The following is an 8,616-nucleotide window of genomic DNA, read 5'->3' as shown; positions in this document are numbered from 1 at the left end:
GCTGCCGCCGTCGTCACCGTCATCGCCGCCACCGCCTTCGTCGTCGTCGTCGTCGCCATCGCCACCACCGCCCTCCTCGGACGAGTCCTCCTCGTCCGAGGAGTACTCCGACTCATCCGAGCCCTCGAGCCCGGAGCGCTCGACGGCCCGGATGTAAGTCCAGACCTCCGCCGCAAGCCCTTGGGAGTCGTCTGAATCGTCAGACGACTCACGCAGAGGGATGGGAGCCGGAGACCCCTCGGACTCAGAGGAGAACTCCTCCTCTGAGTACTCCGAGTCACCAAAGTCCTCCGATGGAGGAGTCGGCTCACGCTTGCGTTTGTTGTTCTTGCCCATGGTGGAAATGAAAGGATGAGAGGAAAGCAAGCAGCAGAGAACAGCAAGAGATGTGAAAAAGCCGGAGAGGCAAAGGCATTATTTATAGAAGAAGAAAGCAACCGCTCACCTCCAACCACGGTCACTAAACAGTCGCGAAGCATTCAATACACACTTCAACCCGTCTGAAGACACGTCAGGCGGCTGACGCCGTTTCACGCAACGCAACACCCATTGGGACTCCAGGCAACAACGCGGATGATATGATTACACCCGCCGTCACATCACATTACTACTCAGAAGCAGTCGGCTAAAACACTCAACGTACCAAGCCGTCCCTTGCCCACACCCATTGGGGGGACGCCCAGGAATTATCAGTATATTTTTCAAAACTGTCACATCCGTGCAGGGCATGCAATGAATACCTCAAGACAAAAATGAGATATCAGTAAGGATCAGAGGAAAACCAAATATAGCCGGTGAAGTACAAAATCTGACCGACAGAAGCGACGTGAAGACGAGCCAGAGAACGTCCATCAAATGTCCAATCAGTCGCAGAGCAAGTAAATTACACCACCTAGCAAGATACGGGCGGATCACGAACTCGGCTGCAAAAGACAAAATACATGCTGACCTCTAAAGCATAATATTGATGACATAATGCTGACCTCTAAGGCATTCAGAAAAAAGAAAAGATTATTCTCAGCAGAAGGACACGAAATGAAGACCTTCGAGAGGATTATTTTCAAAAATCCACTCAAAGCTCGGGGGCTACACCCACTGGGTGCACCTTCGGTGCACCCCATGAATCACCATTTCAAGCCAAGATAGTGCCGACTTCTAAGGCATAAGACAAGACTAAAGACAAGGCTGGCCCTCAACCAAAGTACAAGAGTAAAATAAAAATAATTTCTGATGAAGACCTTCGAGTAGATTATTTTCCAAAATCTACTCGAAGCTCGGGGGCTACACCCATTGGGTGCACCTCCGGTGCACCCAATGAAGTTCAGGGTCCTACAATATGAAATGCCGACCTCTAAGGCACAAACATGAAACAAAGCTCCAGTCTACGAGTGATCAAAGCAGAAGGAGACAGTAAGAAGTCGTTTTCCTCCAAATTACCTGCAAGATGGACCTGGGATCTTTGGGCTGATTACATCAAAATCAACCCAAAGATCGGGGGCTTGTGGGGGACAGATATCCCCCGGGTCCACTGGAAGGATAAAAGACCTCACGAGAGGCCCAAGGGCCCAATAAATCGTAAGGTCATTCCTTCATGGGCCTGGGGAGGGACAATCAGTAAAGCAGATTGACGTAAGGCCGGATTGGTGCAAGCCCGGACGGCCCACAGCGTTGAGCAAGCGACCACAACAAAGATCCAACTTTCCCACGCTGGAGCCCCATGCAACGGAACCAGGCGAGGATAGGTCGGCAGAACCATAGGAAGATAGACTCAAACAGTTCACTATCTTTTAGGTGCACATTGTTATCATATCCACATGTATTGCCCCACGGTCGAATATATAAGGCCTAGGGGCACCCCTTTAGAACGATCAATCTCACTACTCAGCCATCCACCTCAACTCTCCACGTTCTCGCTTTAGAGCTACATTGTAACCCATTACACAAAGCATACTCACCAGGACGTAGGGTGTTACGCATCTCTAAGCGGCCCGAACCTGCAAACATTGTCCATTGTCCCTCGTGCATCTGGCACGAACCATTTTGCTACAGTCGGCGACACCGTCCTACTTCTAAAAACACCTTGAGGGGCAGCCCCAGGTGTGCGGTCGGACCCAAAACACCGACACTTGTAGAACAAGGTAGCTGGTATTAAACCTATAGAATAATGTTTAGACAACTATGTTTTATACAATGATTATCATAAAAAAAATTAAATTGCTGAGAAGGTGGTACGAAGAAAATACCCTCTTAAGTCAATTGGAACACCAATCTGAATTGTATGTTCCCACTTAAATATATCCTCCGCTCATCCAGAACGTTTCTTATTGTAAGCAATCTTATATTTCTTTGAGGCCATGATAATCGCTTCCGCAAACCTCTTGTGTGGCATGTGTTTACACCAATCTTGAGTCAGTGTAAAGTCGATAAAAGTCACATGCCTTTTAACATGATCTATTACGAAAAGGGTGTGACATCTGTTTAATTTTCATGGCATAAGAACATGCAAAATATCAGTCATTAGGATTGCAAAGAACTGTCCTTTATAAATACATTCGAAATGAACACATACTTACATATCTACAACCTGTGATATAATAATTCATTGATGGCCAACAATAGAGTGTTTTGGCTAACTCTTCTGTTGTAGAATCCTGATGGTACTTTGGATCCTGATGACCAAAACCAACCATTCTCTGGACAATATATATACATGTCCACATGAGGATTAGATGTAGATACTATATATTAATACATTAATGATTGGAAACAAACTTACCCAGAAACGCATGTCCATATAATGCTTTCTATTATTTATGATTTCTCCTTTCGTCCCACATGACTCTTTATTGGCAAGCAGTCGAACATCCATGTCAAAACATCTTAGAGTCATATGGAGTGGTAGCATCGCATTTTCTGTGTGCGCGTGCGTGAAAGTAGTCGTCGTAGCAGCACGCAAACACACATACACATGGTAATGGGAGTCGGTGCACTGATCCCCATTAGCTTGGTAAAGCTCCGCCAAACAGACTCACGAGTTCCTTTCCACGCATATACAGGCAGCCTGGTTCGAGGCCGTTTCCAAGTCCACACAATTCAGTAATCCACCATACATTTCTATATGTTCAATTGTACCGCTATTGCCACTCCACGTGTAATCACCAGCCTAAAAGCTCGTTTACAACTGATGCTGATTTGTTTGTATTGATTTCTTTGCTTCAAAAATTAATATTCTGGTAACTATTTTTTGGCTCGTCCATGGTGAGAAAACAGGCAATTTGAGTATGTGCTATACTCTCTTCTGATAGTTTTTGCTAAATATAGTAGCATAACTTGCTATCTTGGTAAAAACAAGACACAGAGACAAAAGCTAAAATCACGCCCTCGCTAAATATACTGTATTGTATATGTCTCCACGCATATACAGGAAGCCTGGTTCAAGGCCGTTTCCAAGTTCACGCATTTCAGTTATCCACCAAATGATTCAGTGCCATACAGTATGTTGTTATTACTCAAGCAGACAGATAGTAACGACACTAACATAAATCGGTATGAAGAATAAGAACAAAGCCAAGTTTGTGACTGAACTTCACTCGGTTTTATCCTACCAATCTAATGATCCAAACAGTTTAACGGCAGAGCCAGACTCCATGCAGGGAGAGAGAGAGAGAGTAAGAAGGAAAGAGACAGATCTGCGGTGCCGCTGCTGTTGTCGGCCTCTGTCCGGCGTTAGTGTTGGCGTGAGGAAGAAGAGAACCAACACATGCACTCTGCAATGCGATCTTAATTTTTTGTGATAGGTGACAAATTCTGGAGGCGCGAAAAGAGGGAGAGCAGATAGAAACTGGGGTGTGGCTACATTTATAGCCGATGAGGACACTGCCGATTTCCACCTTCCATAGTTCCATCAATAGAGATTATTAAGGCGGTAAGGGGTAGGCTACCATTCCGTGTTCTGCCATTCCCATTCCCGCACTGTCTTTCTCATTCTCCCCTCCCCGCAAAGCTCTGCCATTCCGTGTTCTGCCATTCCCATTACCCCCTCCCCGCACTGTTTTTCTCATTCCCACCTCCCCGCAAAGCTCATTCCCATTCCCACGTGCATCCCACGCCTAGCTAAAATTAAATTAAAAAAACACAAATGTGGCTCCAATGGGATTCGAACCTGCGCCCTCTCAAGCAAATGTGCTCGTAGCTACCACTAAACCACATGTGTGTTTATGTCAATATTTGTTACAGTAAAAATATATACTACATCTCTCCCAAAGCCCACCTGCTACCTTTGCACAATGTGTAGTAGTAGATAATTATCAACGAGATTCCTGAATTATATTTTTGGATGGAGGGAGTAGTATTTAAAAAAGAGTCTTGCATGCAATTTCTTTTGTTTGAATAATGTTTTCAACTTAAATTCTTTTTTGATCATCGACCAGAGGCTCGTAAACCTCACCCCACATATGTTTCCTTGTCATAGATCACATTCTTTGATTTCTGGTGGAGACCATTTTTTGGTCAAAAATCCGAATGTGTTAGCCTTCGATACTATTGAAAATGGTCGTTCATGGCTATTTTCGACAAAAATGGGGGTTGTGTGGCCATTGATATTCGACCAGAGGCTCATACACCTCATTACACATATGTTTCCTTGCCATAGATCACATTCTTGGATTTATGGTGGAGACCATTTCTTGGTCAAAAATCCGTAGGTGTTAGCCTTCAGTGTCATTGAAAATGGTCATTCATGGCTATTTTCGAAAAAATGGGGGTTGTGTGGCCATTGATCATCGACCAGAGGCTCGTACACCTCACCCCACATATGTTTCCTTGCCATAAATCACATTTTTGGATTTCTGGTGGATACCATTTCTTGGTAAAAAATCCATAGGTTCGGTATTATTGAAAATGGTCGTTCATGGCTATTTTCGACAAAAATGGGGGTTGTGTGGCTATTTATCATCGACAAGAGGCTCATACACCTCACCCCACATATGTTTCTTTGCCATAGATCACATTCTTGGATTTCTAGTGGAGACCATTTCTTGGTCAAAAATCCGTAGGTGTTAGCCTCTGGTATTATTGAAAATGGTCGTTCATGGCTATTTTCATCAAAAATGGGGGTTGCGTGGCCATTTATCATCGACTAGAGGCTCGTACACCTCACCCCACATATGTTTCCTTGCCATAGATCACATTCTTGGATTTCTGGTGGAGACCATTTCTTAGTCAAAAATTCGTACGTGTTAGCCTTCGGTATTATTGAAAATGGTCGTTCATGGCTATTTTCGACAAAATGGGGGTTGTGTGTCCATTGATCATCAACTAGAGGCTCATACACCTCACCCCACATATGTTTCCTTGCCATAGATCACATTCTTGGATTTCTGGTGGAGACCATTTCTTGGGCAAAAATCCGAATTTGTTAGCCTTCGGTATTTTTGAAAATGGTCATTCATGGCTATTTTCGACAAAAATGGGGGTTGTGTGGCCATTGATCTTCGACCAGAGGCTCATACACCTCACTACACATATGTTTCCTTGTCATAGATCACATTCTTGGATTTATGGTGGAGACCATTTCTTGGTCAAAAATCCATAGGTGTTAGCCTTCAGTGTCATTGAAAATGGTCGTTCATGGCTATTTTCGACAAAAATGGGGGTTGTGTGGCCATTGATCATTGACCATAGTTATTGCTCATCGGTCGATAGGCTTCCGATAGTCGACCTAAAGATATTGTCTGGGGAGATATCGGTGCGATCTTTAGAATCGACCATTTGGGGGCCTGATTTTAGTAGATCTAGACAACTAGTTCCCAGCGGAGTCGCAAAAAAGTATGTTGGCATCGATCTGGACGCCAAACACTAGAGCGAATCACCTGCCGATGCTCTTTGCGGAGGCGTAGATGATTCGCGGTACAGGGCCAGACGGTCCGCCATATGAGCGCAGGAGCGGCTCCTTCTCTGCGTACGTCCGGATGGTTTGTGCCTGGAGCTCAGACGGTCCGCGGTACAGGGCTAGACGGTCCGCGATATGAGCGCAGGAGCGACTCCTTCTATGCGTACGTCCGGATGGTTTGCGCCTGGGGCTCAGACGGTCCGTGCTGGCGCAGAGGGCCATCTTTTTCGTAGCAGAGTTTGTCAGGGAGGAGAGATCCTAGGGTGTATCTTGGTGTTGGTAGGCCACCCAAGACGTCTCTAATCAACGTAGAACCGAAGGGAGTTGGATATTTGAGGTGGAGGAAGGCTAATCTAGTGCTAAACTAGAGCTACTCCTAATACATAAGGAAAACGATAAATATAGTTGATTAAATCGATTGTGAAGGTTCTATATAAATGAAGGAGGTCTATAACCATTACAAGTTAGCTCCCGAATTAATTCTACAGATTTTACTAATAAATTTTACTAAAATCTAAAACTTTAACTGATTCTACCCATGCGAATAGTCCATGCTGTCAACACGGACAACATCCGATTTGGACGTCCAGAGCCTGCCGCAGATCTGGGCTAGGAAAACATTGATCGATGCCACAGGTATTTATAAAGAATAGTTATTGGTTTTGTTTTCTTTTAAATCAACTAGGTAGGTGTCCGTGCGATGCCACGGAACATAAATTGCGAACCTCCAATGGACTTCATTTGAGAAAAGTGATGCCTAAGAAAATAGGGGTAAACTGACACAGCTATCACTTGCATTACTTGCCCTATGCGCGGAAGAATCTGACACAGCTATCACCCACGAAGATTTCCGGTTAACTTGTGGAACCGGACTTCATTTGAGACAAGACAACAATACCAGTGTTGAGCTTGCCACTCGGCCATGGCACACACAAGAACACAGGATGATCAAGTAAGAACCGAACAAAATGCACTAATACAAAAAGGCTGGCTTGCGTTCGCTTCCTTGCTCCACAGGAAGCATAACTGATATACAAATCGAGATTTATGTTCTGTGGCATCGCACGGGCACCTACCTAATTATCTTAAATATATGCATGTACAAATTCAGAAGTAAAAAGGAAGTCTATGTTATGTGTGAGCATTGCATATTGTATATATACCATGTGTACTGAGAAGGAAGGCAAAGAAGGCGATTAGATGGAGATCAGACACAGCTCCATCCATGGCCATCGACGCTGCTCTGCTGCCCTCCCTGCCTCAAAGATAAGAAAAGAGCAGAACTCGTCCTATATATATAGGATGCGGCTCCGTGCGTTCGCTCGCCCATTCCGTGGAGACGCTCCATGTTTTAACGTACACGCATGTTGTTGTTGAAGCTAAACAATTCTTGTATCCAGTAGCATGGTGCCATGGACGTCATCCTCTCTTTGTCGCCAAACCTGCACTGACAGAGGGTGGAGCCTAAGTTCCTGTGGCCTGGTGAGTGTGCATGACCCATACAATACAACAAACTAACCAGCCCGAGTTTTCATCTTCACGCCGAGAGCAGCTGGTTGACAACTTCATGGTCAGAATGACCTTCAAACTGTGCGAGCTTTCGGGTGCAGGGATTCAATCAGAAAGCACAAAGGAAATGTACAAATGCCAAAGGTATTCGCTATAAAAACCGTCCAATTTCATGACACATGAACAACACCACCCTGGCACGGCTAGGCCTGGTGCCAAACGAGGTTCAAACCGCAGCCGGCCGGCTCCTCCCTTGGAGCCTCAAGCCCTTAACCACCGGGCTATATACCCAATTTCAGCACATATATTACCTACAAGAAACATCTGCCCCTGCGCCCCTGCAACAGTTAGGTGCTTGTCAAGACTAATTTGCACTTCAGTGGAACTCGATGGTTTAGTTGCAGGGTACTCGATAATTTAAATGTGAGGCGACCAGCAGAACAGGAATGATTCAAACGCCCAAATGTTCATCAAACCTTGTGTTCCATCCACAGTATTTGTTTGCTTTAAGTAGTCATCATTTATTTCCAACTTCTGAGCAAACGAGTGACGAATCTCTAGGCAATCCTCATATCTAAATGGTACTCCCTCTGTCCCAAATAAAAATTTATTTTGGGATGTTAATAGATTCATACAATACTTGATGTATATGTTTTATATATATGTATATATTTATCATCATTCATTTGAATATAAACATAAAAAATAAGAGCTAAAACAAATAGTACTATGGGACGGAGGGAGTACCATAAAATCTTGCAGACCTGAGAGCACACATGAACTATTGCAAAGCATGTTGTAACAGATTCCCATATCATGCTGGAATTGTGGTGAGCTTCTATGGAATTGTGTTGAGCTTCTAGAAGCACCAAATCTATAACTGATGTAAGACAATTATGCAAATTCTTATTGAGGAAGTTAGATTTTCAATACCCAAAAAGAATAACTCAGTTAAACAAAGTTTACCCTGGCAAAGACCTTTTTCCACAATTGCTTAAAAAGATACTGTATTACCCTTTTTCCTAGGGTGATAACAAAATTCAGTAGATTGCATGATCAGAAAACACAGAATATATTCAACCCCAGTAAAATCATTCCATACCTTCCAGGCATTGCATTCAAGATTCTAACTATCTGGGATACATCACAAACAACACGCTAAAGTAAATTTACATTGCATAGAGGAACAAGCAGCAATTGAACATTTGACAAGCGTC

Source organism: Zea mays, chromosome 4 (genome assembly GCF_902167145.1).
Source record: "Zea mays cultivar B73 chromosome 4, Zm-B73-REFERENCE-NAM-5.0, whole genome shotgun sequence".
NCBI lineage: Eukaryota > Viridiplantae > Streptophyta > Magnoliopsida > Poales > Poaceae > Zea > Zea mays.
The sequence above is the reverse complement of the archived record's forward strand: the minus strand, read 5'-3'. Positions refer to the sequence as shown.